The following is a 25,212-nucleotide window of genomic DNA, read 5'->3' as shown; positions in this document are numbered from 1 at the left end:
CTTGGGCTTTCTATGGGGCTTTTAGGGTTGGCGAATTGGTTAGTCCCTCAAAACGGGTGCAGGCCGGTATTCAAGTAACCAATGTGTTTTTTTCAGGATAGTGTGTTGAGAATAATGTTGTATCATTCAAAAACTGACAGGAATGGAAAAGGTTTTGAGATTTGTTTGACTAAAATTCATGAGGGGGAATCGTGCCCAGTGGGGTGTTTTCTGCGTTTCATGGCTGTGTGTCCTCAGGGATTTTCTTCTTTGCTGGTACATGCGGATGGTTCAGCGTTGTCCAGATATCAATTTATTGCTGTCTTTAAGAAATGCGTACAAGGGTTGGGCCTTTCACATCTGGATTACAGCTCTCATTCTTTTAGGATTGGAGCTGCTACTGAGGTTTCTCGTTTTGGGCTCGACACTGCTTCAGTTAAGAGGATTGGCCGCTGGGAGTCCAGCCGCTTTCGTTCCTATGTTAGGCTGCATTTGCTGGAATGTTGATTTCTTTATCTTGGGTTTATTTTGGGGGGGGGATGTCATTCTTGTTCTGTGTGACTAATTTTCTGTTGCTTTCAGGGTCTGCAAAATGTGTGGTATGGCTTCTTGGCCATTCCTATATTTACTGGGCTGAAGGGCGTGCCCGTGTGCGTCCAAATGGTAGATATTTGTGTATAGATCCCGTTGAGGTGGAGGTACACTGGTTCGGAGTTCGTGGCCTGACCTGGGATCAGGTAAGGTCTTTGTTTCAGGATGCTGTTAGGTCCTGGGGTCTACCTGATATCTTGATAATTCATGCAGGGGGTAATGACATCGGGAGTTATCCCATGCGGAACAACATTAAGAGGGACTTCTTATGTTTTGTAGACACCCATCCTGGGCTTTTGATTATCTGGTCCGAAATTGTACAGCGGTTAAAATGGCGCAAAGCGCAGTCAGTGTCGGCTCTGAATGGGACCAGAGTTAAGATTAATAAGACAGTGGGCAAGTTTGTTCGCCTAAATGGTGGGTTGGTAGTTCATCACCGACTATTGGAGGATCGGGGTGCGTACATAATTGGAAAGGATGGGGTTCACTTAACGGATGTGGGCCTGGATGTTTTTAATTTTGGCCTCCAAGAAGGCCTGGAGTTGGATTTCCAAATGTGGCGGCGCATGAAAATTTAAGGAGTCAAGTTTTTATGCTGTAGCGGGTCCTTGGCAACGCTATTTATGTTTTTATATATTGCTGTCTTTGACACAATATATTGGTTTTATTTTAAAGTTATGGATTTGGGCTTCTCTAAGGGGCGGTCCCTGGGAAGCGTGGTGCTTTAGCATACCCGTGGTGATGCCACTGTAGCTTATATGGTCACGGCTAGTGGTTTAAGGGTATTGCTTTATTTATGTTTTGGAGGTTGTCAAGGATTTAGCCACATAATGTTAATATGTTAATTATGTTTATGATATGTTTATACTTGTTTTTTATATATTCTCAGGTTCTGTAAAAGAAATCATCTAATAAAGCTGTGACAAGCACCTTCCAATTTTAATTGTGTCGTTGTATATTTATTAGATAGGAGGGTGTTTGTGTGGCCCCTTGTCGCCCTTGTACTGTCATGTGGTGACAGAGCCTCTTTAAGGGTTCACGGTTATGGCTCATTTTTTTTGTCAGCGCTTCCCTGAAAAGGGCGCTGTACTCTTTGCATGCTTAGATAATGTAGCATATTTAGTGCACACAAGCTGCATGGAGGTGCAGCTTGGTGGTGCTATGATGAGAAATTCAGGCGTCATTTGTCATTATGTCCGGAGATTGGCTGGGCATCCAAGGCAATCAGTGTTTGGAATCAGCTCATCCTGTATCAGCGACATCCTCAATCCTCTCTAGAAGGAGTAATTTCCTCTAGATCGTATCCTTGGGCATTGGCTAGAGTGCCCAAACAGGAGTCTCCATGCACATGATTGATGTGATAGAGACAGTGTTGAATATAACAGGTGGAAGTTGCCTGGGGCCTCCCTACGATTGAGTTGCTGAGGCGGTGGGTGGAAGTTGCCTGGACCTCCCCATAAAAGCGATAAGGGATGTTGAAGGGTAAGAAAGAGGAAAAGCCCCGATTTGAAGTGGATGTTAGTACTGTATCAGTGAGGAGCCCAAGCTCCGTCCAAAGGTAGGCAAGCTGGTGAGCCACCAATGCCTGCATTGCCTGAAATTGTGGCCATTTTGTACAGATTTTAGCCTACTAAAAGGATTTGCATAAAATCTGGTATTCTTTTCATCATTTCATGACTAACAATGGGCGCACTTAACTGATACCCGCTCCTAAACTTTTTGGCATAGTTGGCAGGATAGTCACAGCCCAGGAAAGATGGCATGCCGTATGGAGTGCCCAAGGAGTGAGCAGAGGGCATGGCAGGAAGGTTTACATGATGAATTTCACAGAGAGTATAGTCGGAGTTCCATTGGAGGGTAAGCTAGTGCCGGAGTTGCAGTCATGAGTACGCTCTTGCCAAGTGCACCTTTGGCTGCATTTCAGTAACTGTAATGAGCCACAAGGAAGCTTTCAAGAGGCGGGTAGAGAGGAGGCTCCCAGCAAGAGAAAGACAAGAGGCTGTGCATGAGACTGAGACAAAGAAGGGAGTCCTGGGACCTTGAGTATGAGACTGCAATTGTTAAAGAGGCTCTGTCACCAGATTTTGCAGCCCCTATCTGCTATTGCAGCAGATAGGCGCTGCAATGTAGATTACAGTAACGTTTTTATTTTTAAAAAACGAGCATTTTTGGCCAAGTTATGACCATTTTCGTATTTATGCAAATGAGGCTTGTAAAAGTACAACTGGGCGTGTTGAAAAGTAAAAGTACAACTGGGCGTGTATTATGTGCGTACATCGGGGCGTGTTTACTACTTTTACTAGCTGGGCGTTGTGTATAGAAGTGTCATCCACTTCTCTTCACAACGCCCAGCTTCTGGCAGTGCAGCACTGTGACGTCACTCACAGGTCCTGCATCGTGTCGGCACCAGAGGCTACAGTTGATTCTGCAGCAGCATCAGCATTTGCAGGTAAGTAGCTACATCGACTTACCTGCAAACGCCGATGCTGCTGCAGAATCATGTGCCTCGCCTGTGAGAGACTGTAACCACTAAGCTTTGAACCTGAGGCCCAAGTAATTTTGAAGAGGGCCTGAACTGAGTCTAACAGGGCCTTCAGAGACTGTCGGAAGAAGGCCCAATTTGTGTGAAAGGAATCTGTGTTTTTGTTTCAGTTATTTTAGTTGCTTATTTTTCCTGGTGCCGGGAATGGCACCGAATAAGGCAAGGGGGCAATGAAAGGTATGGAAGGGAGTCTCCCCTATTCACGAGAAGAGTCGTATGGAGTAATGTAGAGATAGATTTTGCTGTCTCTTTCAATTCTTTTGTGTTATGCATGTTTAACACTGTATTTCCTTTATAGGTCCAGGACTAGAGGAGATGAGCGGTCACTATATGCATATATACTTCCATTGCGATGCTGCCACCTAGTGGCCAGGAAGCATTTTTATGTGTTGTTTTATAAGTGAATAACTCACAAAAGGCTGTTTTTAAATTAGATAAAAGGCGACTGTTCCCACCTAATGGGTTCAGGTGCAAGGGCTGCGACCCATAAATCAGCAACTATTGTGCCAACAGGGCTGAGTAGGCCCTGAAGCCAGAGAAGGGCCCATTGCTGTGGCGGTGGAGTGCAGGAACCTCCCCACAGATGATTGCTGTGAAAGAGGCAGCATTGGATGTAACAAGTGGAAGTTGCGTGAAGCCTCCCTGTTATTTAGTTGCTGAGACGATGGGTTACCCCTGTATCAGGGAAGAGTCCGAGCTCTGTCCCAAGGAAAGAACAGTTTTTTGTATTTCCTTTTGGTCGTTTTGCAAACATTACCGGCCTACTAAAAGAAACCTGCATCAAACCTGGGTTTCTTGTCATCATACTGCCAGTAACAATGCAAGGTCAAATACATTAGAAAAATGGACAAAAGTAGATGGTCCAGCGCAGTCAAGTTTAAAACAGAGCATAGTTCCAAAGTGCCTACGCGTTTCAGACGTATACCACATCCTTCCTAAAAGCTATCCAGCACAGTGGAGCTGTCCAGCAAAAGTGGTGCTGAAACAGAGAGCCGGTGATAGAACATCACTGCTCTAATAGTAAGTTGTTTACTTACAGCATTGTTTGATAGATAGTTATCAATGATAGGATGAGGGATAACAATGATCCAATTTTATCCTTGAGTAGTGGATAGAGTATTAATGCTTATTTTTGTTCATTAGGCTCTCAGATATGAACCTCTGCAATACTCAAATCGAGATATTAAAACATAAATAGACACAAAAAAATACATCATTTAAACAGTTAAAGACAATACATGAACTAGAAAAAAGGGAATTATATACTGGTCTTTAAGGGTAATTGGTGTTGAAAAAAATCTTTGTATACTAAACCGCCATTTGATTAATAAGGAATGTGATGGGCGAGGGACCCCTTGGTACGGACAGTTAGGTGTCATCTGTAAAGGCCGTGAACATTGACAGGTAATATTAATTATTAGATCATATTCAATTCTGCCGATAATTTCATAGATTCTTTTACTAATAATTGAACATTAATTCTGGTCCTGAAAGGGTTAATCTAAGACTGAATAGCTATTAAAAATTATATTAAAAATAAAAGGGGAGTCCTGACTACAAAACAGAGGGTAAAGAACAGAGATGTTCCTCACCTCTGTACCTCAGATATGGTTGTGTTATACTAGATATTGTCTATAGAAGATATACATGTTAAAAACACATATATTCTGATGTATCAGGAAGATACTATCACACCTCTGCGGGTCTAGAACTCATATCTAGCCTGAGTGTTATCAGTAATTAATATAAATATTAATTACCTGTCTTGTGATTCCTTTCTTGCTGCTGACAGTGTTATATGTCATGTTCCTTCTTCTCACTGGGATCCGTCATCTGTAAAGAATCAAAGGTGTGATAATATGTTCCTGATACATGTTATAGACACTTATATGTATAACACACTAGGGCCATAATTATTTATCTCAGGTATAATGTACAAATAGAAAATAATAAAAGCCCCTCCTCCTCCGCTTTTATTCATTCTCAATATTTTCAATGTTTTTTTTGAACGGAAGCAAAAGTGCAGACTGCAGAACTTTTGTTTCCGTTCAGAAAAACAGAAACCTATTGAACAGGGACAAACGGAAAGCAACTGATACAAAAGAATTACCATTGAAATCATTGGTAATTCTAATGGAGCCGTTGCATTCCGTTTAATGTATCGATCTTCTCTTACTCTGACGGAAGAGAGGTAAACTCATAGTAACGCCATTGTGAAAAAAGCCTTAGCCGTGGAGCGTTTTTTAAAATTCATATATATACACGAATTGTACTGGGTGGATGGCTGAGATTGACTAGATGTTCTAACCTTATCTGGCTTCATGTATCATAAATGCCTAGAAGTACAAGGGCTGTTGTTGCCCAAAGTAGCCATTCCGTATCCACATTTTGCTTTTTCCGATTTAGAAAATTAAAGTTGAACTTTGGTTGCTTGGGCCGCATAGAATCTTGTCCCTTTTCCCCATGTCCTGCAAGCTTATTGTCTGTTCTTCCTCTGATGACAACTGCCTAACTATACTAGAGGCTGGTAGACAAAGCACCAATTTCTAACCAATTATGATTTCACACCTGTATGACATCATAAGAAACAATTAGCAAAGGAAGCTGGGACTGATCTGTGTTATGATTACATACAGCATGTTGGTACATGAACTACAAGTTAATATTATAACCCCCTAGATTGTGATTTACAATAGAATAAAATGTTTTACTTGAAGCTGAACTCCCTGAAAAATGTCTCCCAATGGTGAATTTGCTCTCCTGTGAGCCGGCATTTCAGCGTTATTAGAGCAATGTTGGGCCTTAAAACAATAAATCTAAATCCTGTTTTTATTTTTCTAGCAATGGTCAGAAAAAAAGATATCTGATTGGTGGCTATGGGGCCCAGGGTTCCTATGATAACACTGTATTGCCAGAGCAACAGGTAGTGTTGTCACAGGTACACAGGCAAAGGATCACATCTCAGGTGAGACTAGTAACCTAGGTCACTCATAACAGCGAAAGAAATATATATATATATATATATATATATATATATATTCTGACTCCATGACCAGGCTGTAAGTTGTAGGGCCCTTGAGACAATCTCACTGTATATGTCTGTATTGAACCGGTACTCACACCAAGACACTGTCAGATAGCGTCAACTCAGCTGAAGAGGCACGTGGGAAGTTTCCAGAGAAGTTTATTTTCAGGCTGAAATACTTGTAATGTACACAAACCAGCAGGTGAAAAGATGATATTTTGCCAGAGTTGAGCAGGAGATGACTACACAGTATGGGAACCATGAGGAAAGACAACTAAGCACAGAAAGAAGGGAGGAGCTATTACCTCAGAGCCTAGCTACAGGGAGATAGCAGGGACAAACTAAATAAAGCAAAGCAACTGCAATAGGAGCATATAACATAACATGACAGTGAATAGAAACCTAAGTCGAGGGACATGACACTCCCCGTCTGAAATCTTTAGATTTCACAATAAAATCAAACTTGAAAGAATGTCCTTGAATAATGTCCAGTAGTGGATCCTGGAACCTGAAAGACAAAAGGAACATGCAAACAATGACAATAGTTATAGTCCAAGTCTGTTGCCGATAGTCCACAACAGTAGGTATCCGCTTGTACAAGTTCCAAGTAAGAAACCCATCTTCGGATCGGGGAAGCCGCAACTTGCCAATACTTCCACCAACCCACTGTATATTCCAAATGGTAAGGTGTTCCAAATATAACACAGCTAGCAGCCAGCTGGGGGCTGTGTCCTTTATGTGCCTTCTTTCTTTGGAAGAAGAAGCACTAGTTCAGTGATTGGGCGGAAGAAAACTCGCACTGAGCCTCCTTTGGTCACCTTGACCTCTACCTTTCGAGTCTTTCCATCATCACTAGGCATAACCTTGGTAACAAGACCCATTGGCCATTCATTGCGATGGGCTTCCTTATCCTTTAGAAGAACAAGGTCACCTTCCTGGAGGTTAGGTCTCGACGTCTGCCATTTGTGACGGCTTTGAAGTATGTGCAAATACTCTGTCTTCCAGCGGTGCCAGAACACGTTGGACAGGTATTGTACCTGTTTCCATTGGCGTCGGTAAATGTCGCTGTGGTCAAAGATTCCCGGAGGGATTGCAGCAGTCCCGATCTTCTGGGTAAGAAGCGTAGCTGGGGTAAGAATAACTGGGGAATCAGGGTCCGAGGATACTGGGACTAGTGGCCTTGCATTGATTATGGCGGACACCTCTGCAAGAAAGGTGACCAAGATCTCATGAGTAAGCAAAGACTTGTGATCCAGCAACATGGAGTCAAGGATTTTGCGTGCAATTCCAATCATGCGTTCCCATGATCCTCCCATGTGAGACGAATGTGGAGGGTTAAACACCCATGTGCACCCATTGTTAGACAAGAAATTGTCTAACTGCAGTTCTTTGCTGGCTCCCACGAAGTTAGTGCCGCAGTCAGACCTCAGTTGCTTGACGGGTCCTCGGATAGAGAAGAATCTTCGGAGGGCATTGATGAAGCAAGAAGAATCCATAGACTCAATCACTTCAATGTGTACTGCTCGGATGCTGAGACATGTAAACAGCACAGCCCACCGTTTGCTGTTTGCGACTCCACCACGGGTCCTTCGTGTAACAACTGACCATGGGCCAAAGACATCCACCCAAACATAAGTAAAGGGCGGTTCCGTACTTAGTCGGTCTGCTGGGAGATTTGCCATTTGTTGTTGATGGTGTCTTCCTCTTAACTTATGACACTTGACACATTTATGGAGCACGGAAGAGATGCATCTCTTCATCCCTACGATCCACAAGCCGGCTGACCTGATGGCACCTTCCGTAAACTGTCTGCCTTGGTGCTGCACTCTTTCATGATGGTGTCGGACCAATAGTGTAGCAATATGATGCCGACCTGGTATAATGACAGGATTTTGTTCCTTGCTACTTAGATCAGATCTCACTATACGGCCGCCCACTCTCAGCAATTTGTGATGATCAAGCACTGGATTCAGTTCAAAGAGTGCACTGCTCTTGGAAAGATTGATACCCTTTGTAATATTGTCAATCTCCTGACTGTATACTTCTTGTTGCACACAACGGGTAATGACTTCTTCAGCATGTTCGATGTCTGCGACAGTAGGGTGTTCTTTACAGATATGCCAGCCATGACACTCTGATGTGTCCTTAGCAAAGCAGTGAGCGATATGAATTAGGTGAGCAACAGCTCGCACAATAGATGACCAATTTGAGAAGCGCTCAAAGCGATGTGACTTCAGCTTCAATTTTGGAATTACAGAAGTGAAGAGCGTGGTATTTGTAGGCCTGATTTCCTTGTCAGACTCGGGATCCACCATCTCATAGGTGGTGTTGGTAGGAATTAAACAGGGATCCTCATACAAGAATCTTGGAGGTGACAACCACATGTCACATAGGCCTGCTGCCGGTTCAGGTCTTGTTCCACGATCAGCTGGGTTAAGGTCAGTGGAGATGTACTGCCACTGCCCAGGAGTAGAAAAACTTCTAATGCGTTCTACTCTGTTGCTGACATATACATAGAATTGTTTTGTTTGGTTGTATATATAACCAAGCACAACTTTACTATCTGTGTAGAAAGCAAATGAATCAATTGCAATGTCCATTTCGTTTTTAATAACTTCAGCAATCTCTACTGCTAGCACAGCTGCACAAAGCTCAAGTCTTGGCACAGAGTGTGCGGGTTTTGGGGTTAGTTTGGCCTTACCCAGGACAAATCCACAGTGAGGCTTGTTGGTTCCTGGGATTCTCAGATAGGCTACTGCAGCTATGGCTTCGATAGACGCATCAGAGAAAATGTGTATTTCTCTTCTGATGGCAGCTGAAAGAGAGCTGGGAACGTAACAACGTGAGACTTGGAGTTGTTCTAATATTTTCAGAGACTCCTTCCATATCTTCCACCTTTGTTGTTTCTCAATAGGCAGAGAAGTATCCCAGTCTATGTTCTCAGTGGTAAACTGTCTCAGCAATTTCTTGCCTTGAATGGTGACGGGGGCTATGAAGCCAAGAGGATCATAGATGCTGTTCACAACAGATAAAACTCCTCGCTTGGTAAAAGGTTTGTCACTGGCTGACACTTGGAAGGTGAATGTGTCTTGCTTAATGTCCCACAGCAAACCTAGGCTTCGTTGTATAGGAGGAACATCAGAACCAAGATCGAGGTCTTTCAAGTTGGTTGCATGATCTTCAGAGGGGAACGCTTTCATTACCTTCTGGCTGTTAGAGATAATCTTGTGAAGTCTGAGATTTGCTACAGACAGCATTGCCTGCGTTCTGGTGAGGAGATCGATTGCCTCTTCACTTGTGGGTAAGGATTTAAGTCCATCGTCTACATAGAAGTTCTTCTCAACAAATTGACGAGCATCAGATCCATACCCCTTCTCACCTTCCTGGGCTGTCCTTCTCAATCCATAGATTGCTACAGCAGGAGAGGGGCTGTTGCCGAAGACATGTACCTTCATCCGGTAATCTGTGACCTTGTTGTTGACATCATTGTCTTTGTGCCATAGAAACCTGAGGTAGTTCCTGTTGTCTTCCTTGACAATGAAGCAGTGGAACATTTGCTGGATGTCAGCCATTACTGCAACAGGTTCTTGTCTGAAGCGGATGAGTACTCCTATGAGGTTGTTGTTTAGGTTAGGCCCAGTGAGGAGCAGGTTGTTTAGAGAAACGCCTTCATGCTGAGCGCTGGAATCAAACACCACTCTGATTTGATTAGGCTTGCGAGGGTGATACACGCCAAAGGATGGAAGGTACCAGCATTCTTCTCCTTCCTTTAGTGGTGGTGCAGGTTCTGCATGATCTCTATCAAATATATTTTGCATGAAGTCTACAAAATGTTTTTCCATCTCTGGTTTCCTCTTTAGGGTGCGTTTTAAAGAGGAAAATCTCGAAACTGCTTGCTGTAGATTGTTTGGTAATTTTGGTCTTGGGGAACGGAAAGGCAAAGGTGCTACCCAGCTGTTAGACTCATCCTGAGCAAATTCTTTGTCCATAACCTTGAGAAATTCTTTATCCTCTCTTGCAAGTGCCAACTTATTGTCTTCACTTGTAGAATTGAACACTGTTGCTCCAAGACTGTCATCCCAGGACAGGAATGTGTTCATATTATCTTGGTGGTCAAGCTGCCACTTACTGTTGTTCAGCTTCTCTTTCACCCAGTAATGGTGTGGGCATGGCTGAAAATAAGTGTTGCGACCATTTGGCAAAATGTGAGTTTTAAATGAGGAAATCTTGGTAGGCTTCTTCATCTTGTCTATACAGACGTTGCCTATGATAACCCAACCTAAATCAAGGCGTTGGGCAAACGGAGCATCATGTGGTCCGTTGATTTGCTGGCGTACCTTATGTACCCTGAGAATGTCTCTACCGAGCAGAAGTAGGATCTCTGCACTCTTGTCAAGGGCTGGTATTTCTTTCGCTATAGCCCTTAGATGAGTGTGATGAAGAGCAGCCTCTGACGTAGGAATCTCATCTTTGTTGGATGGTATCTGGTTGCACTCAACAAGTGTGGGTAAGGGTATCTCCTGATTGTTGAGAGAAGCCACTATAAGTCCACTGGCTCTTCTTCCGGAGACCTCTGTAATGCCACTACAAGTACCCAAGGTGTAAGGGTAAGCATCTCCTTTTAAGTTGAACAGGTCAAAGAGTTCTGATCTTGCGAGTGAACGGTTGCTCTGATCGTCCAGGATGGTATACACCTTTACGGCCCTTTCCGGTTGACCCTTGGGGTATACGTTGACTAGACATATCTTTGCGCAGGACTTGTCGCAAAGGTCGTCTCCGCAGACTTCTGTGCATGAAGAAGATACAGTAGTAAGATTTGCTGCTTGCTCTGCATTCTCCCCGCCATGATTTATCGCAGGAGTGGAATGTGCAGGTGGAGCAGGACTGAATTGAGATGGATGGAGCGCTTGCACATGGTCCTCACAGCCGCACTCTATGCATTTAATAGTAGTTTTACAGTCTTTAGCGAAATGTTCAGTAGACGCACAACATCGGTAACATACCCTAAATTTCTTTAGAAGCTCTTTGCGTTCCTGGAGCGGTTTCTTTCTGAAGCCAATGCATTTCTTGAGAGGATGTGGCTTCTTATGAATAGGACATAGGCGATTAGGATTTTCAATCTTTTCACCTTGGTTGTACTTGTCTGGAGCTGATGACGGTGTGGGAAGGACATCAGTCTTTTTCACTGACACTGGACCTCTGTGGTTTCTATAGTTAGAACGTGGGCTGTCGTACTTAGGATGGGGTGAACCAGGACCACTGGACTCACTGGAGGTAAAGCTTGGGTCATTCTTGGATTCTGCAATGTTCCTGATAAATTCACAGAAGTAAGAAAATGGAGGAAAGGAGACTTGCTTTTCTTTTTTGTATCTCGACCCAAGTGTAGTCCACCTTTCTTGAATATTGTACGGCAGCTTGGAAACTATTGGGTTTACCCCACGAGCTGTGTCTAGGTAACTGAGGCCAGGTAGGTGTGGGTCTGCCTTGGCCAGCTGGAGCTCTAAGAGTAGGTCGCTGAGCTCTTGGAATTTTTCATTGTCTTTGCCAGATATTTTTGGAAAACCTTGCAGCCGTTTAAACAGAGCATTCTCTATGGCTTCAGGACTGCCAAAGCTTTGTTCCAGTCTCTCCCAAGCAGCGATGAGGCCTGCAGTTGGATTCTCAATGTGGACAGATCTCAATCTCTTGACACGTTCTGTAGACTGTGGACCGAGCCACCTGATCAGCAGATCTAGTTCTTCAGCAGCAGTAATGCCAATGTCACTAATAACGGTTCTGAAGGCACATTTCCAGCCCCTGTAGTTCTCAGGCTGGTCGTCAAACCTTGTGAGGCCGGTTTTAGTAAGTTCGCGGCGAACCATGTATCTTGCAAACTCTGTCATGTCAGTTCTCTCTGACTTTGGGCAGAGTATTGCTGGCTGAGTAGTGCTGATCATATTATTTGCGGTGTTCTGGCTAAGAGACATAGGGAAATACGGGTCTGCACGGGCGTTCAATCCAGGAGATAGTTTAAAGTCCATAGGTTTAGCTACACATGGAACTGGAACTATGTGGTTGTCAGGAGTCTGGTGACTTGCTAGCATATTGGATTTCACCTGGGCGTCTGTGTAATGAGCTTGCTGAGGTGCAGGGTTCTGGTGCAATGTGGTATGTGGAGAAAGGTAAGGATGACAAATTGGTAATGCATTGTACTGACCTTGGATGCAGAATGCTGCAGAAGAATCTGTGCCCCGTTGCTCTGGAGAAATATTTGCGCTGTCAGGATCATTAGCAGCAATCACAGGTTCACTGTTTTGGCTTAGTACGTAGTCTCTTGTGCGCTTAAGAGGATCTTCTACCTCCACTTCACATACACTGATTCTGTCTCTTTCACTTCCCCTGGCAGCTTCTTCTAAAACCTTTAACCTTGCCATAGCTGTGGCATGCTCGCATTGTTTGTTTAAAGTTTCTATTTCCGCCTTTTGGCGCGCTGCATCGGCTTCCATATCTGCCTTCTTTTGCGCAAAGACGGCCTGTATTTTAGTAGCCTCTGCTTCTGCCCGCGCTCTTATGAGCTGTTCGCTGAGCGTGGAATATTTTGAAGATCTTGACTTAGAAGATAGTTTTGAACGACTGGTAGACTTAGAAATGCGAGACGACGTTTCCTGTAATTGCGCGATTCTTGCCTCTGTGTTAGACTTAATTTTGCATACTAGGCTGTCTCGTTCCAAATTAAGTTTCTGGAAGCTTTCAAATTCTTCTAAAGAATCCTTTGTATTAAGTTTCTTCAAAATGCCAACATATTCCTGGCTTTTCAGTGAATAATGTTCATATGCTGTACAAAGCTGTTCTAGAGCTCCCTCTAGTGGTGAAACATTGTGAGCAGGCTGTGAGATGGTGGAGATGTGACTCAGCAATCTTTGCCAGAAGTTTGAGACAGCAGAAGAAAGTTCATGTTTTGCACCTTCTAGATTCTCTGTAACCTTCCATGTAGGCTTAGCAGAGCGTTTAGCTCTCTCACTGTACTGCAGACTAGGATCCATACTTTCTTCTGACTGTAGGTACTGTTCACCTTGAGAAGACTGTGCAATGTTCTCTTCAGACATGACACCTCACAGACAGGATGTGGATAATACAGAGGTGGGGGTGCTAGCTTGCTAGAAGGGTCTATGCTGTGGGGTCACACACACTGATGATTTCTTCTGCAGGCAGTTGCTTGTCTGTGACTATCTCTGCAGGAGCTGCACACTGACTATACAGCTGGATCTGGCAGATATATAAGCATCTTTTCACTATTCTGACTCCATGACCAGGCTGTAAGTTGTAGGGCCCTTGAGACAATCTCACTGTATATGTCTGTATTGAACCGGTACTCACACCAAGACACTGTCAGATAGCGTCAACTCAGCTGAAGAGGCACGTGGGAAGTTTCCAGAGAAGTTTATTTTCAGGCTGAAATACTTGTAATGTACACAAACCAGCAGGTGAAAAGATGATATTTTGCCAGAGTTGAGCAGGAGATGACTACACAGTATGGGAACCATGAGGAAAGACAACTAAGCACAGAAAGAAGGGAGGAGCTATTACCTCAGAGCCTAGCTACAGGGAGATAGCAGGGACAAACTAAATAAAGCAAAGCAACTGCAATAGGAGCATATAACATAACATGACAGTGAATAGAAACCTAAGTCGAGGGACATGACAATATATATATATATATATATATATATATATACATTTAACATAAAAAAATGTAAATATATTACACAGCCTTTTCCTATGGAACTATAGAGTCAGCCATGGAGTGTTATTTAAAATTCACATACTGTATACGCACGCATTGTACTAGGTGGATTGCTGAAATAGACTACATGTTCTAACCTAACCTGGCTTCATGTATCATAGATGTTTAGAAGAACAAGGGTTGTTGCCCAAAGTAGCCAATCAGTATCCACATTTTGCTTTTTCCAGTTTAGGAAATGAAAGCTGAACTTTGGTTGCCTTGGGCAACATAGAATTAGTATAATAATAATAATAATAATAATAATTCCCTGTTCTGTCTCTTATTCCACATCTTCATGCTTCACCACAAAGGCCTCAACTGTATGAGACACAGAGCATCCAGTTCTAAGCAATTATGACATCATAAGAGAGGATGATGAAAGGATGCTGGGTAGGACACTATGTGATTACAAACAGTATATTATATTAGTACAGTATGATCATGTGGAATGATCTGCCTGTACCATAATGCTTTGATACATTTTGTCCCTTATTGTGCAAATTACAAATGAAGAATTATAGTTTTGAAGGAATTGTATGTGTGGGGCAGTTTGCTATAATCTACACTTTTAAGTAAAATGCAGAAATTCATCATGTACTACTTTCATACGTTGGTCCTACCCTAGTCATGCTCTTGAACTAGCCACCTAGGTATATACACACACACATGCACCTGCCCACACTGCCAAACGTACCAATACCTGGTGTAATAACCACAGTATCACTGTGCTTGATTGGCCAGCAAACTCGCCTGACCTAAACCCCATAGAGAATCTATTAGGTATTGTCAAGCGGAAGATGAGACACCAGACCCAACAATACAGACGAGCTGAAGGCCGCTATCACAGCAACCTGGGCTTCCATAACACCTCAGCAGTGCCACAGGCTGATCACCTCCATGCCACGCCGCATTGATAACACCTCAGCAGTGCCACAGGCTGATCGCCCCCATGCCACACCGCATTGATGCAGTAATTCATGCAAAAGGAGCCCGACCAAGTATTGAGGGCATATACTGTACATACTTTTCATAGGCCAATATTTCGGTATTAAAAATCATTCTTAAAATTTGGCTTAGATAATATTATAATTTTCTGATACACGAAATTTTGGGTTTTCAGTAACTTGTTAGCCATAAGATAATCATCAACATTAAAAGAAAAAAATGCTGGATAAAGATCCCTCTCTGTGTAATGAATCTATATAATATATGAGTTTCACTTTTTGAATTGAATTACTGAAATAAATTAACTTTTTGATGATATTCTAATTCACTGAGGAGGACTAGTATATATATATATATATATATATATATATATATATATATATATATATATAGCAATAAATCAATGCAAGTATGAGGGAGCACTCTTTGGTTGCTAATACTTAAGGCACTTGTCGTGTGTCTGGTGAGGATTTGCACCCTATACTATACAGGATAGTGCGGCTGTTCTACCTATTTTTGTATTTATAAAATTATATATTATTCACAGAGTAAGAAAACAAAGGGAATTTAAAACCTCCTTTTCACAGGGAGAACAATGCAATTTTTCAGTGAAATATACATAAAAAAACATGCGTTCTACAGTGCATATATAACATTGTCAAATAGTACTAAATACTACTATACAATAGTACTAAAATGACCAAATGATAAAATACTGCAATAATAGTGCTACACAACGCATTCATAATGATGCTGTATGGTTTCAAATAAAAATGCTATAAAGCACTCAAGTAACAGTGCCGAAATAGCGGTGAGATATGTGCCAAAATAATAGTCTCATACAGTGCCAACATAATGGTACTATACAGTGGTCAGTTAACAGTGCTATCTATACACTGCCACGCACTGCCCAGATAACAGTGTTCATATAATAGTATCAGCAATAATACTACCCTTAGTGTGCACATATAAAAATGGCAGACATAGTGCACATCGCAAATGACTTCCCGTTGTTATTTGCTCTTAGCTGGAAGACCATATTTAACTGTCAAAAGCCAATTACTATTTCATTGTTTCTAATTAACAGATTAATATATTATAATGCTAGAACCCTACCGATCTAGCATTTTTTACCTATCCAGTGAATTGGTGAAAAATGCTGGAGGCTGGAATATCCCTTTAAAGGGGTTGTCCAGGATTAGGAAAGAATGGCTACTTTTTCTAAAAACAGCACAGGTTGTATGTGGTATTGCAGCTTGGCCCCATTTACTTCAATGGAGCTGAGCTGCGATACCAGACACTACCCAAGGATAGGTGTGGCGCTGTTTAGGAATAAAGCAGTTATGGGTTCTTTTTATCCTGGACTATTACTTTAAGCCTTTCAGTACACAGCCATTATTTGAATTTTTGTTTTCATTTTTTGCATCGATAAAGCCATATGAGGGCTTGTTTTTTAGTGGGACGAGTTGTTGTTTTTCACTACACCATTTATTGTACCATATAATGTATTGGGAAACAGGAAAAAAAATATTTGTGGGGTGGAATAGGAAAAAAACTGTGATTCCTCAAACTTTTGAGGGGTTTCACTTTTACGGCTTTCACCGCATGGTAAAAATGGCATGTTAACTTTACGATTACAGCGATACCAAATTTATATATTTTTTTTCATGTTTTACAAGGAAAAAACTAATTGTTAAAAATAAAATGTGTGTTATGTCACCACATTCTGAGAGCCATAACTTTTTACATTTTTCTGTGAATTGAGCGGTATGAGCGCTTATTTTTTGTGGGGCAAGCTGTTGTTTCTATTGGTACCATTTTGGGCTACATAAGACGTTTTGATCACTTTTTATTTCTTTTTTTGTGGGATTTGATGTGACCAAAAACAGCGATTCTGGCGGTTTAATTTTTTATGGCGTTCACCGTGCGGGTTAAATAATGGTATATTGTAATACTTCAGACTTTTAAGGCTGCGGCGATACCAGTTTTGTTTATTTCTTACATTACTTTATAGGACAAAATGGGTAAAGGTTTTTTTTTTGTAAATGTAAATTTGTATTTTTTGACACTACTAAAAATTTGTGAAACTTTTTTTTTTACATATTTCATTAGTCCCCCTAGGGGACTTGATCTACTGATCGCTGGTACAATAACCAGCAATACTAATGTTTTGCATTTTGTTTTGTCATTTTTACAGTCTCCTGTTAGGCAGGGCTTAAGAGACAGTGGCGGATCCTCTTATTGGCGGTTCAGGCACCCGCCCAGGGCCCAAAGCTTCCAAGGGGGCCCATGGCCACCCGAACCGCACATAACTTAAAAAAACTATGCAGGGCTGCTGTCGGCCCCATTCTCGCGGTCGTCGGTCCCACCTGATGATGAAGAGATTGGGCGGGATGTGCACGGGGTGTCAATTGCAGGGGCGAGCTAGGCCGGGAAAAGGGGGCATGTGGCCTTAAGGGTGCGCGACTGCACAGTGGGCATCACTCACCCACTGTGTAAGGGTCGGCACAGCACATCAGCTGTAGAGAGCAGACTGTCAGAGATAGTGATAGGCAGGTGCTGGAGTCAATCTCCCTGACAGTCTGCTCCTCTGTGCGGCTGTGCACTGTCCCTGACTGCAACTAGGAGGTGTAGGACCTGTGGTGTCTATATAGTAAAGATAGTGTAAGTCTACATAGTGTGTGTATAGTGTTTATAGTGTGTATAATGTAAGATTATATAGTGTGTGCATAGTGTATATAGTGTGTGTATAGTGTAAGTCTATATAGTGTGTGGTGTGTGTGTGTATAGTGTTTATAGTGTGTATAATGTAAGTGTATATTGTGTAAGTCTATATAGTGTGTGGTGTGTGTATAGTGTGTATAGTAAAAGTCTATATAGTGTGTTTTTAGTGTATATAGTGTAAGTCTATATAGTGTGTGTTGTGTGTATAATGTAACTCTAAAAAGTGTATATAGTGTAAGTGTGTGTGTGTGTGTATAATGTGTGTGTATAATGTGTGTGTATAATGCACATAGTATGTGTGTGTATAATGTATTGTGTTTGTATAATGTAAGCATGTGTGTATACAGTGTGTGTGGTTTGAATATATAGCGCATGGTGTGAGTGTAAATTGTATATATAGTGTGTGTGTGTGTGTGTGTATGGTGTATATAATGTAAATCTATATAGTGTTCATAGTTTGTATACTGTAATTCTATATAGTCTGTGGTGTGTGTATGGTGCATATACATACCTCCCAACTTTGAAGTATCACAAAGCCACAGCAATTTCTTTTTTCTTTTAAGCCACACCTCTAATCCCACCCAATCCCCGCTTATACACACTCGGTTCAGCCCACACAGTATCATGCTCCCATAGTGCCTCCCACACTGTATAATGCCAAATAGCTGCCACTATACAGTATAATGCCCCATAGATGCACCCATACAGTATAAAGCCAACACAGATGCCCCCATGAAGTATAATGCCCAAACAGATGCCCACATACAGTATAATTCCCACACAGATGCCTGTACACAGTATAACTCCCAAACAAATACCCCCAGACAGCATAATGCCCCATAGAGCATAGTGCTCCCATAGCTGTCCTATACAGTATAATGCCCCCATAAAGTATAATGCCCACACAGTTTATCCCATACAGTATAATGTCCTCATAGCTGCCCCCTATAGCTTAATGACCACATACAGTATAATGCCCCCAAAGCTGCCCTAGTGTAAGTGCCCTTGTAGATAGTGCCACAGTGCCCATGTAAATAGTGCACCTATATAGTGCCACAGTGTCCATAGTGATAGTGTCACTCCCCCCTTGAAAATAGCGTTACTCCCCCCCTTGTAGAAAGCGCCATTGGGACTCCCTCTAGGAGCAGAATCCCCAGACAAAGCATATGCCGCGGATTCCGCTCCTAGAGGGAAGCCCTGATGTCACTGTCCATTTATGGACAGTGACGTCAGTAGCTACTCTTTGAGCGGAATCCCCGTTGCCAACTCTGGCCGGGGATTCCGCTCCAGGAAGAGCCCCTAACGTCAATGTCCATATATGGACAGTGACCTCAGGGGTTTCCTCTAGGAGCAGAACCCCCAGCCAGATCATCGGCAACGGGGATTCCCTTCATTCAATAGCCACTGACATCACTGTCCATATGTGGACAGTGACGCCAAGGGCTTCCCCGAACACAGCGCTTAAAGTAGCGTTGTGTCTGGGGAGTCTTCGGCGAGTGGAGGAGCTCCCTCTGCTCCTCCGCTCTGAACTAATTCTGAAGTAGGGAGCTGATGATTCCCTGCTTCCGTATTGGGTTCAACTGAATCTGCATTCTGAGGACGCAGAAAGAGTTGACAGTGGGACATCCCCAAGGCTGCCCGGGACAGTGGGACACCGCCCGGAATCCGGTTAGCAGATATGCCTATAGTGTAAGTTTGTTTATAGTGTGTGCGTGTAGTGTGTGGTTTGAATAAATAGTGTGTGGTGTTAATGTGATTTGTATATAGTGTGTGATGTGCAAACACAAAAGCATACATCTCAAAAAGACCCTCATAACACAGTACAATGGGTACGGTGCCTCCGGATTAAATTGAAATAAAAGGGGAAGAATGGCCAGTAAAGAGGGAAAAAATGGCACTCGGTTAGAGGAATAAAGAATAAAAAATATTTTGATTAAATATAAATATTTCAGCTAAATTTGTAAGGTGATCCTGCATTAGAGAAAATGTCACACACGGGCAGGTAGGCACAATCCACAGCCACACATTTCATATATGTAAACACCAATACAATACATAAATGAACATCAATATTTCATAGAGTATTAAAAGGTAACTCAGATATGTACATCAGTATTATTTAGATGTTCAATTCATTAATAAATAGTATATATAGTGTGTGGTATATAGTGTTGTGTGTATAGTGTAAGCGTAGTCTATGGTGTGTGTGTGTGTGTGTGTGTGTGTGTGTGTATGTGTGTGTACTGTGTATAGTACTAACAAATGAAAGATGGGCCAGTGCTCAGTGGACTGGGAGTCCGCTGCTGATACAATAATCCCGGCTCACTACTGCTGTAGCAGCCAAGGCAGTGCGGTTACCAAAAGTGATGTGTAGTGTAGAGGTGTGTGTATGTAGTGTTTATAGGATAAGTGTAGTTGATGCAATGTATGTAGTGTGTGTATAGTGTATGTAGTGCGTTTAGTGTATACATTGTTTTGTTTATGTATGTGTGTGTGTGTGTGTGTGTGTGTGTGTGTGTGTTTGTGTGTATACTAGCAAATACCAGATGGGCCAGTGGGCTGGGAATCCGCAGCTGACACAATTATACCTGCTCACTACCGCTGTATCAGCCACAGCAGTACCGATGCCAATAGTACCCGACACTGGCCACTATTAATTGGATTTGTGGATTTGATTTACAGAAATTATGTAAACCAATTTCAATAGATGACGGCCACCATCACTTACCTCTCTTCACACCTCTCCACCTTCGTGCGTGACCGCAGTAGGTCCTTACACATCCAGCTGCAAACACACGGTCCTTGTGCTGAACAGCATCAGGACTTAGTGTGGCAGCGTCTGTAGGTAAAGAGGAAACAGCGAGCAGCTGGAAGTAAAATATGGGGTCTGAGGTCTGAATTAAAGGGGTTGGCCCATGAAAACCATTTATCACCTATCTGCAGGATAAGCAATAAATGTATGATCCCTTTGGGGGCCTCACTGAACACGAAAACAAGGGTTCCGTGTCAACTGTTTGAATCGAACGGCGGTCAAAATAGCTCTCTGACTTCACTATAGTATACTAGTCCTTCTCAATGAATTAGAATATCATCGTCTTAAAGTTAATTTATTTCAGTAATTCAATTCAAAAAGTAAAACTCATATTATATAGATTCACTACACACAGAGTGATCTATTTACAACATTTTTTCCTTTTAATGTTGATGATTATGGTAACAGTTAATGAAAACCCAAAATTTAGTGTCTCAGAAAATGTGAATATTCGGTATTTCAAAAATTATTTTTAATACCGAAATGTTGGCCTACTGAAAATGTATATGCACTCAATACTTGGTCGGGGCTCCTTTTGCATGAATTACTGCATCAATGCGGCGTGGCATGGAGGCGATCAGCCTGTGGCACTGCTGAGGTATTATGGAAGCCCAGGTTGCTTTGATAGCGGCCTTCAGCTCATCTTCCTCTTGACAATACCCCATAGATTCTCTATGGGGTTTAGGCCAGGCGAGTTTCCTCTGGCCAATCAAGCACAGTGATACTGTGGTTATTAAACCAGGTATTGGTACTTTTGGCAGTCTGGGCAGGTGCCAAGTCCTGCTTGAAAAAGAAATCAGCATTGCCATAAAGCTTGTCAGCAGAGGGAAGCATGAAATGCTCTAAAATTTCCTGGTAGATGGATGCGATGACTTTGGACTTGATATAACACAGTGGACCAACACCAGCAGATGACATGGCTCCCCAAACCATCTCTGACAGTGGAAACTCCACACTGGACTGAGAGCAACTTGGATTGAGTGCCTCTCCACACTTCCTCCAAACTCTGGGACCAGGGGAGTAACTAGGAAAGGCTGGGCCCCATAGCAAACTTTTGACTGGGGCCCCTCCTCCCCCGGGTGTAACACAACCCCCCCCCCTTGTAGAGAGTGCCTTTTTTACAAACCCCCCCTATTGATAACGCCATACAGCCCTCCCCCGTAGATAACGCCATACAGCCCCCCGTAGATAACGCCATACAGCCCCCCTGTAGATAACGCCATACAGCCCCCTTTGTAGATATCTACAGAGGGTGTATGGCGTTCCCTACAGGGGGGTCTGTATGGCACTATCTACAGGGGGTGCTGTATGGCGTTATCTACAGGGTGGGCTGTATGGCGTTATCTACAGGGGGGCTGTATGGCGCTATCTACAGGGGGGCTGTATGGCACTATCTACAGGGGGGACTGTATGGCACTATCTACAGGGGGGACTGTATGGCACTATCTACAGGGGGGATTGTATGGCGCTATCTACAGGGGGGACTGTATGGCGCTATCTACAGGGGGGACTGTATGGCGCTATCTACAGAGTGGGCTGTATGGCGTTATCTACGGGGGGACTGTATGGCGTTCCCTACAGGGGGGGTGTATGGCGTTCCCTACAGGGGGGGCTGTATGGCACTATCTACAGGGGGGGGCTGTATGGCGCTATCTACAGAGGGGGCTGTATGGCGTTATCTATGGGGGGCTGTATAGCGTTATCTACGGGGGGACTGTATGGCGTTCCCTACAGGGGGTGTATGGCGTTCCCTACAGGGGGGGCTGTATGGCACTATCTACAGCGGGGGCTGTATGGCGCTATCTACAGGGGGGGCTGTATGACACTATCTACAGGGGGCTGTATGGCGCTATCTACAGAGGGGGCTGTATGGCGTTATTTACGGGGGGGGCTGTATGGCGTTCCCGACAGAGGGGGCTGTCTGGCGTTATCTACAGGGGGGGCTGTATGGCGTTACCTACAGGGAGTCTGTATGGCGTTCCCTACAGGGGGGGTCTGTAGGGAACGCCATACAGCCCCCCCTGTAGGGAACTCCATACAGCGTCCCCCCTGTAGGGAACGCCATACAGCGCCCCCCCCCGTAGGGAACACCATACAGCGTCCCCCCCTGTAGGGAACGCCATACAGCCCCCCTGTAGGGAACGCCATACAGCCCCCCCCCTGTAGGGAACGCCATACAGCGTCCCCCCTCCCAAAAAAATGCGACCCACAGTGTATCCTAATAAAAGACATGTATCCCCTATCCACAGGATAGGGGATACATGTGTGATCACTGGCAGCGATAGGGAGAACGGGGGACTGAAAGTCCCCCGGAGTTCTCCATCACTAACCTCTGACTTCCGGCGTCTGCGCAGCTCACTAAAAATGAAAGGAGCGCAGGTCACGCATGCGCACAAGCGGGACCGGCGCTCCATTCATTTCTCCGGAGCTGCCGACACAGACCCCGGATGTCCGAGGTTTGTGATGGAGAATGTCAGGGGGACTTTCAGTCCCCCGTTCTCCCTATCAATGCCGGCGATCACACATGTATCCCCTGTCCTGTGGAGAGGGGATACATGTCTTTTGTTTACTGGCAGAGCGGGGAGATACCTCCCTGCTCTGCCGTAGTGTTCAGTGGCATCCCGCTGTAGTAGCCATAGCGGCTGCTAGCGGAGCCTCCGGCCATGGTGGGGGCCCGTGCCGGCAGGCGACACGGGCCCCCTCATGCCGCGGGCCCCGTAGCAGCCGCTACTGCTGCTACGGCGGTAGTTACGCCACTGTCTGGGACCTTGATTTCCAAATGAAATGCAAATTTTACTTTTAATCTGAAAACAGGACTTTGGATCACTGGGCAACAGACCAGTCCTTTCTCTCCTTAGCCCAGGTAAGACGCTTCTGACATTGTCTCTGGGTCATGAGTGGCTTGACAAGGAATGACTCCAGCCACAGTCCACTCCTTGTGAATTTCCACCAGATTCTTGAATGGCCTTTTCTTGACAATCCCTTCAAGGCTGCTGATATCCCTGTTGCTTGTTAACCTTTTTGTACCCAGGGCCGCCATCAGGAATTTCAGGGCCCCCTACAGCTAAATTTTCTGGGCCCCCCTACCGTGGCACCGCCTGTTAACGGTACTCCGTCCAGTACTATATCATGGTACCCAGGGCCGCCATCAGGGGGGGTATTAGGGGTACTGATGTGAGAGGCCCGGCCAAACCTAATTGAAAGGGGGGCCCGGCAAACTGCCGCGACTTGCCTTTGGTAGAAAAAAAACAGGCCCCTGCAATGGGGCCCGTTTTTTTCACCAAAAGAATGTCATGAGCTGCGGGCCCCCCTTTCTATTAGGTTTGGCCGGGCCTCTCACATCAGTACCCCTAATACCCCCCCTGATGGCGGCCCTGGGTAGCATGGGGGCCGTCAAACACCGCCGCCCGTGCGACCGATCACGCGCACCCGCAAACTCCCGCGCATGCGCACCGGCGACCGCCTGGAACCGCGCACCGAATTTTGAGGCAGATTTTGACCTGCCCACACTATCTTGCCGCGTTTTTTGCCTGCGGCGATTGAGGACAGCAGACAGAAAACGCAGCGAAAAATGCATTTTCTGCCTCCCATTGATTTCGATGGCAGGTCAGAGGCGGAACCGCGGCAAGAAAGGACGTGCTGCTTTTTCTTTTTTCCGCGACTGGCTCCCATTGATTTCAGATTAAATCAATGGGAGGCGGTTTTGGAAGTTGTTTGGTGCTGATTCTGACGCAGTGTCCGAGTCAATATCAAGGCCCAAAAACTGTGTGAACTGGGCCTTATTGTTAGGGCTTATTCAGACGAACGTGTAATACATCCGTGCAACGTGCGTGATTTTCACGCGCCTCGCACGGACCTATGTTACTCTATGGGGCCGTGCAGACTGTCAGTGATTTTCACGCGCCTCGCACGGACCTATGTTACTCTATGGGGCCGTGCAGACTGTCAGTGATTTTCAAGCGCCTCGCACGGACCTATGTTACTCTATGGGGCCGTGCAGACTGTCAGTGATTTTCACGCAGCGCGAGTCCGCTGCGTAAAACTCACGACATGTCCGATATTTGTGCATTGTTCGCGCATCACGCACCCATTGAAGTCAATGGGTGCGTGAAAATCACGCCCAGCACTTCCGCAGCCGTATAAACTATGAATGAAAACAGAAAAGCACCACGTGCTACAAACATACAAACAGAGTGTCATAATGATGGCGGCTGCAGGAAAATCACGCAGCCGCACATCATACGCTGCTGACACACAGCTGTTATGGACCTTTTGCAAGCGCAAAACGCCACGTTTTTGCGCACACAAAAAGCACACGCTCGTGTAAATCCGGCCTTAGGGTAGGAACACACTAGGCATGAACACTGCGGATTTTATGCAACACATTTTATTGTGGAAAATCCGCAGCGTATTACAGTCGCAGCAGAGTGGATGAGATTTAAACAAATCTCATCCACACGCTGCAAAAAAAATGGACCTGCAGTGTGGCTTTTGGCTTTTTATTCTGCAGCTTGTCAATTTATTCTGTGGAATCGCTGCTCCTCTGTTGCGGAAATGCTGCGGTTCTGCCGCAAAAATCACAAATGAGAAAAAAAAAAAAAAGGCACTTTTTTAAATTTATAAAAAAGTTTAGACTTGCCCCGGCCGTAGTCCTGGTGACGCGATCCTCTATTCTTAGCGCAGCCCGGCCTCCTGTCATGACGTTTCATCCCATGTGACTGCTGCAGCGGTCACATGGTCTACAGCGTCATCCCAGGAGGCGGGGCTACGTTCAGAAGAGAGAGATGCGTCACTTAAACTACGGCCGGGGTAAGTCTAAACTTTTTTTTCCC

At 44.3% G+C, this 25,212-nt stretch overlaps 1 long non-coding RNA gene across 5 annotated transcripts in view; it reads right to left on the bottom strand.

The window, feature by feature from the left end:
* LOC142699153 (uncharacterized) overlaps positions 1-25,212 on the bottom strand; it is a 193,206-nt gene that overhangs the window by 48,573 nt on the left and 119,421 nt on the right. For all 5 annotated transcript variants that reach the window (XR_012866039.1, XR_012866036.1, XR_012866037.1 and 2 more), the window contains one exon: positions 4,873-4,945. This is a non-coding gene — a long non-coding RNA (uncharacterized LOC142699153). The remainder of the gene's footprint in view (positions 1-4,872; positions 4,946-25,212) is intronic.

This window comes from Rhinoderma darwinii, unplaced genomic scaffold (assembly GCF_050947455.1).
Source record: "Rhinoderma darwinii isolate aRhiDar2 unplaced genomic scaffold, aRhiDar2.hap1 Scaffold_138, whole genome shotgun sequence".
Taxonomy (NCBI): Eukaryota; Metazoa; Chordata; class Amphibia; order Anura; family Rhinodermatidae; genus Rhinoderma; species Rhinoderma darwinii.
The sequence above is the reverse complement of the archived record's forward strand: the minus strand, read 5'-3'. Positions and strand labels throughout refer to the sequence as shown.